This window comes from Amblyomma americanum, chromosome 1 (assembly GCF_052857255.1).
Source record: "Amblyomma americanum isolate KBUSLIRL-KWMA chromosome 1, ASM5285725v1, whole genome shotgun sequence".
NCBI classification, from domain to species: Eukaryota; Metazoa; Arthropoda; class Arachnida; order Ixodida; family Ixodidae; genus Amblyomma; species Amblyomma americanum.
This window is the reverse complement of record NC_135497.1, coordinates 231,855,256-231,871,404: the sequence shown is the minus strand read 5'-3', so window position 1 is coordinate 231,871,404 and position 16,149 is coordinate 231,855,256.

Genomic DNA, 16,149 nt, shown 5'->3' with positions numbered 1-16,149 from the left:
ATGTGGTCATCTATGCGCCTACCATACCAAAAGAAGATCGTCTAATTTTCTCTCAAGGACCGTACGCGCTGTACGCGTCTCGTCCCATTTGTTTCATTCTCTTCCTCCGTCCCCGTTTTTTTTTTCTTCGCGGATCCTAAAATGGATGCAGTACTAATTATTATTAGTCATAATGCAGCTCGACGGATGCGACTAAAACCAGAGCTGAGAGATATGGTGGCACACAACCATATACACTTCGCCCGCTCCCTATTGTCGGAAAATATTGGTTCCGATAGAGCAGGAATGACTTCCATTGTCTCCAAACCTGCACTCGCTGGCGGATGACAAGAGAACAGAGCGCTATCACCTATAGCAATCGCAGGCATGTGTAGACGGGCTCACCGTACACGTCCCTCGGTCTCTCTTCTCTTTTTCCATTTTCTGGCCTCACAAAGTCTTGGCCGAGCGAAATGCAGTCCATGCTTGAAGACAGACCGGCATAGGAACCTTCAACATGATACGAAAGACGCAAAAACCACTTCTTATCCGCTGGTGTGAGGTTTCAGCTTTCGGGACCAGTGCAGCATATCGGTCGGGGAGACGGTCTGTCAGGTGGCCCACCTCATTTACAGCCGCACGCTTAATGTTCAGCACGTGACGCCATGAAAGCTGCTTGCGAACGAAAGTGCATGCATTTTTTTCTCAAAGCATGTAGCGGCTCGTTCAGACTTTTTGCACGGGCACTGTTTCCGAACCCCTGTCGCCTCCACATCCGTCAGCACCCCGGTGTCTACGCACCGCATGGATAGTCTACAAATGGAGCACGGTTGTGTAAATTAATAAAAAAAAAGAAAAGAAAAATGCTAAACTTACAGTTTTGGTTAATGCGGGTTTATTAGTATTTGGGTTGGCACGAACTTCAACAAAACGTGCGACCATTTAACCGGTGTCAACCGAGATCACGACGTATATATGAGTCCTTAGATGTGTTTCCTTCGTGTTTGATTTGTCTATCAGACTCTGGCGAACACATCAGGTGGAATGACTTGCCGTTGTTTCCATGCGATGAATGTCTCGTATAACGTGGCTGTTGCTGTGAACATGTAGCTAGAACAAAAAAAATTGCCCAGTTGGCTGGCCACTCCCGTCATCATGCGACAACGCTTCGTAATTAAAGTAGAGCCATACACACGAAGGTTGAGCTCACTGATGCCAGTTACGGTCGGGCGCGATAACTGAATCGGTTGGTCGCGGGCTTGAGCTCAAGCTTACTCAAGTTGTGAATTCTCGTTGTAATGAAGTTTCGTCACTCCAATTGTTCCCGTAGTCTAAGTTCTTCATGTACTCGACCGAACTACACGGGCTTGTCACCGGGCTCCAAGTGCAGTGGCAGCGAACGAAGCTTGGTCTGAAGGGAGAACCGACGAAACTACCGAGGACCGCGCGTGGTAGAACTGCCGTTGACGTCCTGTTTATTTTTTTCTCAGAGGAAACAAAGCCGCGAAGGCCACGTCACTACGCTAAGCTCATTCCCTCAGCATGTGCTGCCGGGCTTCCTAGGAGGTAGGAAGCCATTGCATTTCGATGTCGCTTGCTGGCGTCCAACACGGTGCCGCCATTGTCGGGTAAATTCGGACAGCACTGGTAAAATCCGCGAGTAAAGCAGTTGGAAAGGTGCGACCAAAGGAGAATGAAAGCTACATGGAACTGAAGGACCACAACAAGGCGGTCTGTTATGAAAAAGAGTATAGCGGTGGGTGCGGTCAGGTGCGTTTGCATGGCCTAGCTCTACTAAAAAAAAAAGAAAGAAAAACTTAGAAATCACCTGCCTACTGTGTGAACTCATATGGTTTATATACGATTTCACTCATAACCAGTATGTCTCTGTATAGGGATGGATGCAGTTTTCGGATGGAACCCATATGAACGCTGCATGGAGGGCCATGGATCGAATGGGACACATGCCACGTCGTGTGGGCCGCCTGAGCTTGCGCACTTACTGCACCCGTAGCCTGATATCATTAGGCAGGGGTGTGCACTTGTCAGAATGGGAGCAGTACGGTGGTGGCGAACAAAGCGGTCAATTGGAAGCGTTGAGACATCGGAGGATGCACAACACTGCAGAATGACAGAATAAAAATGACTCCACTTTGCAAGTAACGAGCTTCTGTCCGCTTCAGTGCCTGCTTGATGTACCTACGAGCATAGCTGAAGTGCATTTCGAGCATCAGTTTAGTTCCAGGCCCACCCGCTTTTTTCGAATTGCGCTTATTGGCAAGTGTTCCTGCCGTACGTATTCGTGTTCGTCCCAACGATGCTTTGACGTACATGCCGTTTTTTTTTTAAGAAGCAGCCACTATGCATCCTTAAGTTAGCAATAGCCGACAGGCACAAAATTAGAAGCAAATTGGTTTATCATTCTTGCTAATCACGTCTCGCTTCGGTGTACCGCATGCGACTTCCGTGGACCTACATTTCTCTCTCTTGTGCGTGGCCACACGGCCTCTCGATGTTAACCGCCGTCCTGACTCCTGAGCGAAACGCAAGCAGAAAATCCTTCCGCAGCAGATATAGCAGGCAGGAAAACTCCAGATTAAGAGGCTATACTTGGGCCGCGGAAGAGTCGCTATATTGGTTGCCGCTCACCCGTTAAAATGCTCTACCCCGGCACGCTTCCTCCTCAGCGTATCGAGCTACGAGAGACGAAGCGGATAACGATGCATCGGTACTCCAGTCGATACATGTTCGCGAACTGCACTTTGCTACGCGCATTATATTAATGCGATCAGGGCGAAAGTGAGAAAGAGCTAGCTCAGAGAAAGCGAGCGTCCATGAATGGCCGCCAGCAAAAGCTGCGAGCGCCAAATGGTCAACGTCAGGAGAGGAATATGGATGCCTTCCTGCGCTACACTGTCATCGTGATGCGTTTTTTGTAGCGCTATAGGGTTGGCGGGGTAAGTGGTAATTATTGAGAACGAAGCAATACGTTGCAGAATGAACCAAGTTTCGGGAGAGCCTCGTACTTGAGGGCTGTTGGAGCAAGACTTTTTCTCCGGCGTAGGTCCGCGGTAGCAGGTAGCCGACGCGGAATTTGGAGAAACACGCCATTTCGTCTTCGTCGAGAATCGCGGAAATAATTCATAGTACCAACCACCACCACCCTTCGAAATGACCTGCTCGCTCGCGGACCCGCAACAAGGCTGAGGGCGCGTACGACGGAGGGCGCGATTCAGGAAGTGCATGCACTCGACGACGGGTCTTTTCCCGCCGACACTGCAGGAGGGGGCCCGGAACGAGAAGACTGTGTGACAGCAGCGCAAATTGTGCCTGAAGCGCGTTGCCTGAAGAAAGGGAGCGTCGCGCGGGAGAAAGGCGACCTGCATCTGAACGTCTGACAGGCGCTGTACTGGCCGGGTCACAATACTACGGTCGGCCGAGACCTTTGGGGCCCGCTAAACTCGCCCCGCCGCCTGTAATGTTTGCACTCAACAGTACGCGCTCGGTACGCATCGAACCCGCAGACCGACAGACAACGCGGAAACGCGCATGTAGGCGCCGGCAACCACGATCACCTTCGCATGTCCCCCATCTGTCTCCTTTCTTGCTCTTTATCACTCTGAGGAGTTCGGCTTTGACGCGAATGACCGTTGACAGAAGTGGGACGGTCGAGATAGTGAGAAGATATGAGGCTGGTGTATATTGAGTGTACTAACAAGTAGGCCAATATATGAACGCATCATTTTCGTCATGCGCCTTTAAAAAAACAAAGTCAACAAAAATAAGAAGCGCTTAAACTGCGTGGCACGCGAGAGCCCGTGCTGATTTCTGCGCAAGGCCGAGAGCCGCGCAGTGGTGCCGGCCGTATGCTAGAAATCGCGGGTGTTTGAGCGTTGTTTGTCCAGCACATATTCGTCTGAGCTTTGAAGATCGAAAGTTGCGTGCCCGCGCAATAGAATATACGACTTAAAATAACGGCGTCGGCCTTTATAGTTAGCGATCGACTACTTTAGATCTGGGGCCTCGCAGTCCATAAAAGTGGTTCAAACGTTCCAATACCAATCATCTGCCCAATCAACACTTCTGGTCCCTCAAAGACGGTCTTGCCGCTGCATCTGCCTGCAGTGTTTGGTAACTCTGGTATTGAGTTACCCAGGACAGTGCTCTGCCACGGCCAGTGTGTGGCCCAGGAGCGCCTGATAAGGTGCTCGGGCCAGAAAGTACTTGAAGGTGCAGAAAGTACTTGAACGGACGTGCTGCTCCGGTAAAAGGAAGCGCGCACAAAGGAAACAAACGTGCTGTAACTGCGTGAGGGCTGAGGAATACGGCCGTCCGCCGAAAATATGACGACGTATTTGTACCATGCTTATTTGTTATTCGTCATTTGCAAATGAATTATACTTGCAGAACGATCCTTGAATACGCACGTGTTCCTAAAGCGACCCGAAGTCGTCTTCTAAACCACATGAAGGGGTTACATTGCTGTTCTCTCAGTTCAAAGGCGGTTTCTGCTGGTGGTTCATGGGCTCTTCGCATCTCGTGGGTCATGTGAACTTAATAGGGGCTTTTATAATTTGGTGACGCTATCGGTTAGGGGCGTAGGGGAATGGCGGGGGGCCAGTGCGCAGGCGCAGGACAATAACCGGAGGGAGGGGCGTTATTGTCCTGCGCCTGCGCACTCCATGGCCCCCCGCTATTCCCCTACGCCCCTAAATGATATATAGTCACCATATCCTAAATTTCTCTAATATTGGAACCACAACAGCTTCTTCATAACTGTCCTGATTGATGCCATCCTATCGCTGTGCGCGAAAGTGTCAATCTAGTGACTTTTGTTCGTTGAACCCATGGGATTTAGTTGCACATGGTTGCACCAATGTAAACTTTCACTATTAAAAAGGTAAAGGTCATCTGTTCAGGTATATAGCATGAAGCCTTTTCGAGGAGCGAATACGAATTGTCATGGTAATCAGCCTTCATTGGAGACACCTGTATTATTTTGCACAGAAAAAAAAAAGCGGTCGTGGTAGCTCGTGTCGGTAGCTGTGGAAGAAAGCGTTAGAAATAGTTGTCCTTGGTAATTCACGTCATCGGATTTTATTCGAGTTTTAGTTTTCAAGCTTGCCTCCCATGCGAAGTATTTCGCGACTGCTTCTGTCCGCGATTCCGCGAGGAAATGTACGTTAGGGACTGGTACCAGGGGCAGCTTTTCCTGCAACACTTTTTGGGAAGAAATGAACTCGAGCAGTACATCCAAATCGTTTTTGTCCGTCAACTTAACAAAAAAGTAGCTCTCTCATGCCACTTCGTCATGCCTTCCTTCCCACCATATCCTTTCCTTCAAGCAAATTTCTTTCCTAAGTTCGTTCACTCAACCGTGGCTTTCAGAAAACCATTCGGTACACATCAGGGCTATACCATTTAGCGAGCAAGCGTGTGCTCTCGCCTGTCGCGATCGTGGAATCGGCGGTGTTCCTCCAGCGCGTATCCCACAGGTCTGCGCAAGAAATCAACGGATTCGGATACGCACACGACCGTGGATGTATGGCTACGGCGCTGGCGCAGTTTGCGGAGCAGCGCAACCGTGACACAGGGGGCACGCACGTGACGCTGTGGGAAACCAAAACCAGTTCGTGATTCCCCGTTGTAGCTTTGCAGCGAGGGATCGCCATAAACACACCTCTGGTGCGCGGGGTGAGATCGCAGGGGAGCTGCCCCGGGGGCCTTTATCGATGTCGACCGCACAGGAGCGCGCGGGTCACGGAAGTGGAGCAGGAATCGGAGTGGGCTCGTGACAAGGAGCTACCCGCACGGGCGAATGACCACCTTTTTTCGGGGCATTTCTGCTTCATTATACTCGCCGACAGGGTCGAAAATAGAGAGCAAGGCGTCAAAAAAGCACCTTCATCCTGCTCGGAGTCCCAGCGCGTGATCGCAAGCAGGGCCGTCTATCATGGCTGGCCGATGTATGTGCGCGCGCATATTAGCTTCGCGCGTATACTATAGCTTCGGCCCATAATTTTCCGCATGTGGTGGCGCGATTCACGAAAGGTGCCGGTTAGGCCGCCGGTGCGGCTCGGCTTTTTCCGGAGCGCCGCTAATCAGACGCGTACGCAAGCACCCGCTGCCCTGAAGGTCCGACCGCGGCGCTTCTGACGTCGGCTCTCACGCACGCGGCGTGAGACACTCGTCGCGTGGGGCCTCCGTCGGCGGCCGCTGCGCTGCGGAGTGAATCGGTGGTCACTGACGGGGGTGAACGACCCGTGCGGCGTATTGCTGGCCTAATGACACGAATCAAAGCACTCGCGGCTGCTTCGCGCCTGTGCGTGCCCGTTGGCGCCGCCGCCGCTATTGACCCACAGCCGCGGGAGTGATCACATCTCATCAATGCCACGGTGGTGCCGCACTAACGTGGACTTGCGGGTGACCAAGATGTTTCTAGATGCAGTCTACATCACCAACACTCCTTTTCACGCTGTGCAAAACACTATTGCACGGTGAAAAAAAATTCGGTGTGAAGCTGCATGACGTCTACACTTGATGATACATTTATATATTAGCTGCGTGGATCGGATCTTCAGCATTCCTACCACAGCCGCGCTACAGACGGCTCATCGAGCTAAGTAATTTACGTTTGCCCGGTTTATCTCGGATGAGAAGCAAACGATTCGCATGCACGAACAATCCGAACGGCTCAGCGGGTAGATGACGGTTCAGCCACTTCCGCGTCGTCGTGGAAACAAGTGAAGCATCGCACGCAAGAGAGCCCCGACAGGTGCAGCTGAGCAGCGCGCTGTTGGACGAGGAAACAACGGTCATACCTTAAGGGTTCTTGTCATCAGTGCCCTTAAGCTATAGCCATCATAGTGCATCTGTGCCAACCAGCAGTCACCGCTCACAGTCTATCCCCGCCAACCGCGCGCCGAGAGGACGACGCTGCCGCCGTGTGCGCTGCTGCCACCCTGGACGGCGGCCGGCGAGCTTACCTGCGGTTCTCCGGTTCCCTTTGCGCGTCAGGGTGGCGGTGGTGGGCGCAGCGGCGTGCTGATCGAGTCGAGGTGGCCGTCAGCGCAGTCGCGCCTCGAGCATACCGTCGAGCGAGGGCGGTGTGGTTGGGCAGCGGGGCACGCGAACACGTCCTCCGGGGCTAGCACGGGGGCGCGTCACCGGTGACCGAGGCACGAGCGCGAAACTGTCTGCGCGGGCCAACTGCGGCCGTCGCCGCGCTCGACCATGAGTGGCGGCGGGGTGAGGGAAATCTAGGTTGGCGAGGGGACCCGTCAGACAGGATGCCGCGGGGGCCACGGTGACGTTTTTCCCCTGCGCGGCTCGCGCTCCGCGTACCGTTCCTCCGGGACCGGGGCTCTCCGGGACCCGCGTTCGGCGGCTTGACCCCGATGGCGTTGGCCGATAAATGCGGGTGAGCCCAGCCGAAGTCCCGAAGACAGCCTTGCGGGTTTCGCACACCAGCTGTCCCGCGACGCGCGTCGGCCCCGTCGGGCTCGGAGGAGCGTCACGAGCGACTGAAGAGCGACCGCGGAACGGTGGAAATCGCGTCTTTCATGTTTTTACCATGCACCGTTACGTTTCGCCTAACGTGCCGTGTACAGAAACCGGACTAGCTCCGGGCGCAGCTGAGAGCGTTGCGGACGACTTACGGTAGTGCCGCTGTTTGTGGAAGCATCGAGGCTCACAGCAGCAGTCGTGCCTAGAAAGAGCACAGTCTCCAATGTGTACACCGATGGCCTTTTTATTCTTAGAAGGAAGGAAGACATGTCTGAGAAGTGGGAAGTCGCATAACACGTCTTGCGTCTTTTGGAAAACCACATCGCAGACGTGGAAGTCGCATAACACGTCTTGCGTCTTTTGGAAAACCACATCGCAGACAGGCACGGTAAAGACAACAAGAGCTCTTCGAAAGGCAAATGTATAACAAGATCCACTTCATAGCAAAATATTAGGAAACGACATGTCCCGAAATTTGTTGCGCTAATCCACCAGAAGAAAGGCTAAGGTTTAGTCGACGCTCAGATAATATAATGAAAGACGAAGTATCCGTGTACACGCCCATGTGCGAAAAGCGCGTCACGTACGTAGTCATATTTTAACACCATTGTTACCATCCCAACCGTAACAACCGCGTCTTTCTCACCCCAGTGGCACTCAATATGTTCATGTGTTATCTGTCCCTCAGCACTCCGCTTTGAGTGCCTCCGTCTTACAAAGCAATGGTATTATCATGTAACGAATACTGGCCCCTTGACTTCCGTCAGCGTCTCTAGTCTAGAAAGCACACATCATATATACTCGCTTAGTTCTTTAAAGGCGGCTTCACGGGCATCTGTTGGAGGGGCTGTCGTATATGCACAACGCATCTTTAAACCATTTTCGGGACCGATTCGGGCACACACTACTTTCTCGCAACTATGGATGCAACTACTATGCACACATTTCTGCGCATTGACAGTCTTTACATATATACAACGAAAACGTCGACGTAGTCATTACAATGACTGTCTCTACCCAGTCAACTTTCTTTGCGTACACTCTTTGACAGAAGTGAAGAGCCCACAAATTAAAGCGCATGGTCGGAGCTGACGTCGGGTGGTGTTATGAAACATCAGCGGCAGCCTTGACGTTCCACTCAATGTGGACAGCTGCCATTCGCAATGCGAAATCACAAAGGTGTACCTTCCAGAACCGTACAGCGGCTATCCGAAGCAAGTTTTCTTGCGCAACGAAACCGAAGAGCGTGTTTCAGTGAGCAATTTGGATTAAGATTCTGTGTTCTGACTGTACCACGATGAATATCTTGCTCTGCCACGGATTCGGAGAGCTGCTCCGTACCGCCGATGGAAATACGCCATAGAGCGGATGCCGGTGGCGTGTTTTTGTCTTGCACATTTTACTATATGAGTTGGGACGGATCGTTTTCGGGTTGCTACGTGAGTGAAGTTATGGGTTCAATGATGATTTTATCATGTGTGAAGGTATCTCGCTGTTTGCCTGCAAAAGCTTGGCGGAGCCCGTTGGCATCTCAGCGAACGGCAGCAAAGGAAAGGAAAGTTTAAGGGAAAGAGAACAGCGTAGCAGAACATGTGCTTGGAAGGGCATGTTGCGTGAAGAACATATATAATGGTCGTCCATTGAAGCAACAGAGCATATACACCTATGGAAGGGAGTCGCGGGCGGCGGCCAATCAGGTTGAGTGATGCGGCTAGCAAATTCGCAGGGATAGGGTGTCCCAAGAAAAGGATAAGTGGAGATACTGAGAGGGGGCCGCACTCTGGCTGTAGAAGAAGTAGTTGCTGTTGGGCTAGTTGGTTCATCATAAAGTTGTATGGCGCAAGGGAACGAACACAAGAAGACACAGAGACAGAAAGAGCGCCTACTACCAACTGAGTTTATTGCGGAAAACAGCACCTTTATACGCCAGTACATTATCACCACCAGTGCGTTATCATAGCCAGGACAAGCTAACAAGAAAAAATATGTACAGAAAAAGATTACATTTATGCATAAAAGCCAGAGAATTTCTACTCACAGAACAAGGCAGGAAAAATTTACGAACATGATAGCAAGATTAAATGACAAAATCTACACATGACCATCTAAAAAAATCTTGTTCCTGCCCACTGAGTTTGACCGACGAAGTGCTTATGCTCGTGGGCCCACCTTTCTGTATGTGAAATGCTTCTATAACTTCACTTTCAACTCGCTCTCTGCCTCTGCCGATAAACTTTTCCTCTTCCAGCACCGGTCCGCAATCTGGACAATCTCTGCAGTGATCAGGACGGTTTCCGCTTTCATTGTTCTTTATTGTTCGTTTATGCTCAGTCGCACTTTCATTGAAACAACGGCCGGTCTGCCCAATGTAGACCCACCCACACTTGAGCGGTATCTCATAGATGACGTTTGACCTGCAATCCGTATAACGCTGCCTATACTTCATAGCGCACCTCGGGGGTCGTTTCTAAACCATGGAGCATATTTTGCCAAGCTTACATGGTGCTGAAAACACCACATTCAGACCATAACGACCCCCTGTCTTCTTGATGTTGTGTGATATTTTGCGAAAATACGGAATCACCGCCACAGACCTCTTATATCGCTGCTTGCTTGATAGAGCACCGCTCAAAGAGAGCTTAGTCTTCTGCAGCAAGGCTTCACAAACAGCGGTTATGACAAGGCAGGGATAACCAGCGTTGTTTAATCTCTGAAGTTGCTTGTCAAAGCCAGCCTGCACACAGTGATCACATGATTTATAGAGAGCGGCGTGTAAGCACGTCATGGCAATACTTCGTTTCACCAGTTTAGAATGCATTCTAAATGGCGGCGTAGCGTGCCGCTGACCCATGTGGTTTATTACGAAATAAAAAGGAACGAAAAGAATTTTGCTAGCCCCGGCATATGCCATCCCTTCGGAAGCACCTGAGCTGGGGCAGCGGAAATAAAGAACGCAGCAGCCGCGGTCGTGTTCGCGGCGGCTGCGTTTTTATGCTTTTCATCACGTCCGAACGCGGATTTGCACGGACCGCGTGACAATCTTATCGACTATTCGCGAGCTGTCACTGCAAATGAAGCTAATTTCTTTGCGTCTAGGGTGCGTTGCTCCAGATTCAACGTTGTACTTTGTAATTCGCGCGCTCCGATCTACAGTGAAGCTCGTCCTACATTTATGACCAACACACATTGTTCCTAAGTGTAAAGAAAATAATAGGTAGTTGAAGCTTTTCTTGTTAACTGAACTAAAAGATAACCATAATGCCAAATTATAAGCGCAGGAATTTTAATGACTGTTGTGGAGTTCGCTGACCTTTCTGCGAACTGGTCAGTCTCGTGTTCGCAAAGAAGGCCGCTCCAGTGGGGTCGGAAGTCGCCAACGAAGGGACCCGTCCCGTCCCTGCCTCCTCTTCGTGCGGCGGATGTCCTTGCTTACTCCGCGTCGTCACAGGCATAACCCGTCTTAAGAAACCTAACCAGTAACCATGTACATGTGCGCGTTGTCAAGGGGTTGCCGAGGCTTCGGGAATGTACGAGATACGGCTGAGTAGGAGCCAAGTGACCATGAAACCCATTATTCCCTTAACGACTGTCTTCTTCCCTTTCTATGTTCTGTAAACAACTTTAGTGATCGTCTGGTCGGCATATGTTTGTCGCGTGTGCGAAAGAAAACAAATGACAATGTTGGGAAAGTGGTAACGGCTGTGCCGTGGGTGCCGTGGGAGAGGGTGGTCGCGTTTGTGCTGTTTGTGTATTTGATTGCGACCTCCCCTTTCCCAAATGTTTAATCAGCACTCTTTCCCCAATCTGTGATTAGCTGGCGGAAGCCTTATTTTCCTTTCCCTAACCACTGATTGGTGAGGCGAGTCGCTTGTAATCTTATTGGCGGCTGTCCCCGCTAAGGGCGGAGACAGAGGGTTTAAAAATAAGCGTTCTGGGTCGAACGAGGGCTGAATTCGTCTGATCAACGGTTTAGTCATGTAAATAGTTTTCCCTTTGTTTTGTTTCTTCTTGCTTTATTTATCTTGTGAATAAATAGCTAACCTTCTCCTTTCTTCGAGTACCGTGAATGTTTGCGAGTTACAACCACCGGGTCATCAAGAAACCCCGATTTCTTCATCAACAAGGTGTTTCCTGTCATCACCACCTGAAGGGGGAAACTTAACTACTGTTACTTGTCGATGGGAGGCGATGGGAGGGAAAGACGAATACGTTGATTTCGTTTACTGCTGGGATTGGTTAGCGGAGTGATACAGTTCCTTGCGAAGAGCGGGGATGTTGTTTCCAACTGCCACATATTAAAAAGGTTGTACCCTACCCTATATGCATATATCTAAATCCAGGCTGCATGCCAAGGCGGCGTTGAAATCAATATTTTCTCCGTTATTGTACTGCACAAGCTTTTGACGTGAAATGTGACGTTACGAATTCGCGCGCCGTCATTGGGCCTGCCGGGCGTGAAGAAACTTATTTGAGGACCGTCAGTTTTGTTATTTTCTCGTTTTCGCGCGGTCCAATCAATGCATCTATAGAAGAAAAAATCTCTCATTTCCTACGAAGTATATGTTCTTTAACAATGCGATGTGTTGTGATTTCTCGTACAAAATTACGAGGAGCAGCCAATCAAAGTGCTGGTCTCTAAATTACCATCGCCTGTTGCGCTGAAAACTATATGGTGTATGGACGTGGACCCCTTACGTTTACGCCACTTTGTTTCAACAGAGCGCTGAATATTTGAGATTCTTCCGTGATATATATCTTAGAGATCCTTGAAGGAGATCTCTTGAGAGGGATCAATCATGACCAGTCAGCTGGGTTACGAAAAAAAAATGCCAAAGCCCCAGACGAATAAATGGCGGTTAAACGTACGAAAAAAAAATCGTATCGGTGTACGACAGCGATAGCGAAGGGCAGCGGTATATATAGTTGCGTACAGTTCTCCCCACACCCCGTCAGAACCTCTGCTCCAAGGCGCACGGGAGTCACACCTACTTGAATGAAGTGATCACATTATTGGCCAACAAGCCAACGCTCGAGTTATTTGTTACGACACGTTACGACAGCGACGAAGGCGACGTCGGTTATTCCGCGGAGACTGCCGTCACCGGGAAAAATAGAAAAACAAGAGTGAAACGCCGGTAAGCTCCCTTGTACAACTCCTACGCGCCCGTATGCCATAGCGTTGAGGAATATTCGGTGGCGTCGATCGCTGTCAGGCATTGTTCTGCGTTTGCCGTGCACGTGTACGCAGCCTGAGTTTCACAATCGCACGCATCGTTCGTTATATGACTCGCGATGGCGCGAGTCATCTTCAGAGCGCAACCTCAAGACGGCGAGGAAGTCTGGTGGAACCGAGCTCGGAATACTCCGCGGTGAAGAGGCACTGAAGAAGAAAATAAGTGTAAAAAAACAACAACAACCCACAGCAAACAAGACAAACGGAGGCCGCGAGGAAATATTTGCTTTCCTCCTCTTTGTTTCGTTTGCCTCAACAAGTTTCCGCGGCACAGCAGAACGTTTTGCGCATGCCGCGACGTGCACTGCCTCCGCACGTACCTGGACGCACGGCATAAGGCCAGCGCGACAAAATGCGCTCATTGTTAGCAGCCTCGCCGCGGAGATCCGCGGCGGCCGAGTAGCAATCAGAAGGCGCATATTATATCGCCGCTCTCGGCAGTTAACGAGCGAGGCAGCCAAGCTGAGAATGAAACGGTAGCCCTCGCCTCTGCAGCCCGTTTTCCTGCGCCGCAGGCCGAGGCTCGGTATTGGGCGCGCGAAACAATTGTTCCGCGCCTCGTGCCACTTGGACAAAAGAATGGGCGCGCGCTGCCGCCGTGGCGAGGCCTGTGCAGGAAGCGGGAAAGACTTGGTGGAGTCCACGAACAAAGAAGGACCCCCCCCCTCTTCCAGCGCCCTTTTCAGCGGCCTTGAGGGCGACTGCTGTCGCTACTCGAGTTTCCTTTTGTTTGCTCGGTACACACTCATTTCTCGACGTCCTGGAGGAAGCCAGGCGAGCGCAGAGCTTCGCTCTAACCCATCCTAGCAAACAAGTGTAGTATTCGCGCCCAGTAAAAAATCCAGATCCTCCGCCCACTTTCCCGGATGCAAGCAGGCACTGGGCGTACGGCCGGAGAAAGATGAGACAAGGCTGCTATTAAAACGAGTTTACTGAAAGCTACGTGGACATTTCCTTTTCTTGTTTTATTTGATCATGAGAAGGCGTAAATCTATCTTGAGCCGAGCTCTTGCACATGCTTGAATATTCTGGCAATCTTGCTCGGTGAGGATCCACAGCAGGTCATCGAGTAATAGAGTAATGAAAACCATGCGCCGCCGGAGGAACTGGTAATTGAACCTTGAACCTCTCGATTGCTAGCGCACCTCTTGGACCTTCCGGCCTGTTTCATACTCCGCCAGTTGCCAGGTTATTGACACTTGCGGCTAGAGCGGCGATACTATCTTCTTTTTACGTCTGGCTTGCTGGGCCAATCAAAAGAGGTGAATGTCTGTAGGCCAGTCGTCAACGTTAGAGGTACCTGATATCAGTTTGAAATGAATAACGATCACAATGGTCAGCAGAGGTGGAAGTGCGGAGGACCAACTTACTTTCACAAGTGAGCAGGTTGAATACGCAGAGTTGCTCTTAATGCTTAAAGGGGCTATGACATGGTCCTTCTTCATATTGCAGTGTTCTGCTTCAGTAACTAACGCAAGAGCTTATGATTCAATTTTCGAAATTTGGCTGCCCTCGACGACTGTATTTTCCAAAAAATACGATCGAAATTGAGACCGGGTGACTCCTCCCACCGGCAGCGACCGCCATATTGAAAGCTCTCGTGACGTCATTAGCACATGCAATGAGCAACGTCGTCTGCTCACGTTGCTGCGATATGCGCAGCGAGGTCTCATTCTCCCCCGCATTTTCGCGGGCGATTGAAGTAGCAGTCGTCCCCCATATATGAATGACTGGTACCGCAAAAGCGATAATAACAGTAACGCAGTTTTTCTTCGGTATAGGTAAGGTCCGGTCACACTATAGGCCGATGCGACGGCGATCGACGGTCGGTGGGCTGAGATTCAGGTAGCAGCATCCCACCGCTGCCAACAGTTGTTGGGATTCTGGTAGCGTGACTGGGCCGGAGAAGAGACGAGGACGATCGGAAGAAAACTAGGAAAACATTATACAAAGACTATTTACATAATGTACACGTAAAAGCCACTGAGAGTGCCTCTCAGTAAAGGGGGCTTCTTAGCAGTCGGGAGTCTCTCCTAGCAAAGCAAAGGGTATCTCTCAAGAGGGGGGGGGGGGGGGGGCTCTCTTCTGGTACCAAACCAGCAGCTCCTTAAATACTCTTCGTATTCCCCAGATCCCTAGCTGGGGAATATAGTTCGAAGAATGATGTCCAATCACACGATGGCACTGGTGGTACCACCCACGGCAGGGCGGTCCTGATGTTCTCTCGCAGCTCGGTCGAGGGAAAGGGAACAGGACCCGGTCACGTTGTCGTCCACGCGGCATCCAGGTGGGCGCGCACGTGTTTCCGGACCGCGCCCATGTGGACCCGGGAGGCGCCTGCGTGACACAGGAATGCAGGCTGCCTCCCAGCAGGGGTTGAAAGATCTTGTACTAATGACCGGAACGCGGAACCTCTGTCGAAGGCGCGGCACTCGGGCAATTGTTCAACCCCAGCGTGACTGAAGAGGGCAACACTGATCCCGTACTTCGTCGTCTGAGGACCGGAACGAACACATGGGGATGCTATTATCGTCGCTGCTTCCGGCATTCCAGCCACGTCTCCCCCAGAGGGCTCACCCACCCTCTCGGTGGTCCTCAGGGAATCCTCCCCATGTCCAAATTCGCCGAACTCAACAGCAGGAAGGAATCGCAAGCACAACAGCACCCCCGCCGCCGGATATTGCGCCCGGAAGATGAACTGCTCGCACGTAGCTCGGCTGACTGGGCGTGCCAGGAACCAGATGCTCTCTGGGAGTCTTCGGATGACCTTCAGTGCTGAAGCTCGGCATCGCTTCCCCTCGTCAGATAGCCGTTTTGGGAAATTCTCTGCAATGCTAGCCAAAAGGAATCACAGGCTCCAAACCACACCCGACAAAACCAAACCTCAGGGCCAAAACTGCACTTAGCAAAAACTTAAACTAAAAATAGAAGAGATCAAATGTTTTGCCTGAATGAACATATGGTGTCTTCCGACGAAGAGTTTAGACAGGGCACCTGTCCAAGGCGTGTGCTCCTGCTCGAGGCGCACTTGGAAGGGGGAAAAAACTCGATAAATGAAATCCGGTTGGTGCTTAGAGGGCACGCGGTACGGGAATAGGTGACTGGATTTGGCCGACGTGGCGTTCCACTTTGCCCGCCCCAATACCTCAGAGTCAAGGCACGTTACACCACTCGCTCTTGCTTATCCTTGGCCGAAATAAGGAAAACGTACTCCCAGGTATGTTACCTGATTATTAACAACATTACTGCAAAGAAAGTGGAAGATATACGCTCTCCATTAGGAAGAGAATATGAAATAAATCTCCAAAACTAAAATTTTGGGGGACATCCCCTTTTGGTAAAATCTTTACCAGCTAAAAGGCTCGGCTTAGCCCGTCGGCATTTGTGTTGAGCTTGCCTTTCTTGCAGCGAACCTCGAAGCTGTGGTGCTG